The sequence below is a fragment of the Falco biarmicus genome, chromosome 5 (genome assembly GCF_023638135.1).
Source record: "Falco biarmicus isolate bFalBia1 chromosome 5, bFalBia1.pri, whole genome shotgun sequence".
Taxonomy (NCBI): domain Eukaryota; kingdom Metazoa; phylum Chordata; class Aves; order Falconiformes; family Falconidae; genus Falco; species Falco biarmicus.
In genome coordinates, this window is record NC_079292.1 from 41,643,230 (window position 1) to 41,645,711 (window position 2,482).

Sequence of the window (2,482 nt, forward strand, 5' to 3'; positions counted from 1 at the left end):
CTTGCAGAGAGTATGCTCAATCCCGCTGTCCGTGTTGCTGACAAAGTTATTAAACAGCACCAGTCCCACTGCTGGTCTCCTGCAGTGGGTGGTTCGTCATTCTCCCAGTCCCTGCCTTTGCCTTCTGTGACCAGGGCGTCATCGCTGGAGCACTTGCCAGTGAAGACTGAGGCAAAAAAAGTCAGAGTACCTCAGCCTTCTCCATATCCCAGGCAACTAGGTCTGCAGTTTCCTTCCAGAGGGCCCACGTTTTTCCTAGCCTTCCTTTTATCACTGGCATGCCTGTAGAATCTTTTCTTGTGGCCCTTGATGTCCCTGGCCAGACTTAATTCCACCAGCGCTTTAACTTGATCCCTGACTACTCAAGACAGTTTCTCTGTATTCCTCCCAGGCTACCTGTCCTTGCTTCCACCCTCTGTAGGCTTCCTTTTTGTGTTTGAGTTTGTCCAGGAGCTCCTTGGTCATCCACACAGGCCTCCTGGTGTTTTTGCCTGACTTCCTCTTTGTTGGGATGAATCGCTGCTGAGCTTTGAGGAGGTGATCCTTGAGTATCAACCAGATTTCTTGAGCCACTCTTCCCCCTGGGGCTTTATCCCCTGGTACCCTACCAAGCAGATCCCTGAAGAGGCCAAATTCTGCTCTCCTGACGTCCCCACTGCCCTAAGGATCATGAGCTCCACCATGTCATGGTCACTACAGCCAGTGCTGCCCTTTAGCTTCACATTCCCCCCCAACCCACCCTTCTTGGTGAGAACAAGGTCCAGCTCCTCTCTTACTTGGGGAAGGAAGTTACCATCAATGAATTCCAGGAACATCCTGGATTGCTTGTGCCCTGCTGTGTGGTCCCTCCAACAGGTATTTGTATGATTAAAGCCCCCCACAAGGACCAAGGCTTGTGAATATGAGGCTGCCCCTATTTGTCTATAGAGGGCTTCACCCATTCATTTTTCATATTTTTCATTCACACTTCCTTCTGGGGGTGACTAAATTGCTTTGTTACAGTTTTCTAGATCTTTAACACGCAAAAGGTTGGCTTTTTCACCAAGGATAGTGATCCTCAGATGCCCTCAACAGTACCTTCCCCACTGCAGCTGGGTGTACGCCAGCCATATTAGCCCTATTCTATCCCAAGAAAATCTCCCAGGCAGAGCTCTCTTCATCCACCAGGAACCATACCAAATTTTTTCTGACCTCCAGTTCTTTGGAACAAGATCATACCTTTACTCTCAAAGAACTTGACTGACTCAAGTTACTGATTTGTGTCCTGGAAAGCTTCACTATAGTAATTAATACAAAGTGGTATGGACCATAGTATAGTTTAATGTTTTTGCAGGCAATAAAGGAAACAATAGTCAGCTACTAGAAAAGTTCAAAACTTGTTTTCTTCTATGAAATGTTAGCCAACATGCTTAATTTTTAGTGCATGAGGGAAAACTACTGCCAAAACTTAGGTACTGACAGCAGCATTGCCAATAGTCTGGTCTAATACAACAGAAGAACAGGAACTCAAACACTTGTTGCTAAGTTTCTCCTAACAGTTCGAACACCACAGCAGGTGCATAAACAAAATTGTTCTACTGCACCAGGGTGAACTATGGTGACTGCAGAGTTACTACAGCAAACACTTCAGGAGAACACTATGGATGTATTCTGGCTCCAGGTAATGGTAACAAGCAGACGTGATCTAATAAGAAGCCTTCACGTAACACCTGGAGATACTTGGAACTGAAGAATGGCTGCAGCAGATTTTATTCTGATTTAGCTTTACAGCAGGTTTTTTTCTGCACAAGACCAGGTCCAGAGCTGTACATTCCATATAATGACATTAGCATATTACCAGAAACGCAAGCAACATAAAATGACTATTGTTCCCAAAACTCAGAGTTTTAATAGCAGAAATAATCATCTGCAATGATAATGCAAAGTTTTTATTTATGTTAATGGATTTTAACAATTTATGCTCAATAAAACTAGAAGCTGTTTAGGTGGATACCTTTTTCTAAATTAAACCATTAGTTTGAAAAGGCAATACAGACTGAGTTAATAGCCAGAGATCTAATGATATAAATGGAAGTGTTAGAAATCACATGCTTTCTACAAATATATATATCTCTCTATATATATATATCCCTGAATGCAGTCTGATCATTTCTCAATGTTTCCTTTTTTTTTTTTTCTGACAATCATGGAATTCAAAATTTAGCTGTAAGCCAGACTATTTTCCTACCTCTAAGCTGTCAAGAAAAAGTTCATGAAGTGCAAAAAAAAGGTTTATATGAAAATAACCTCTGTCATTTCAAATAGTAGCATTTTCATACCTACTTAAATCCAAAGTATCTGGAATCTTACTATTCACCTTCATTCCATTTATAGTCTGCTTTGATCTGTCAATGTCTCTATTTTAGAAAGCTTTCCATGTTGCTTTTTAAAAAAGTGTATTTTAATTTTTAGTTATTAATATATATACTTTTTTTTTTAAAAA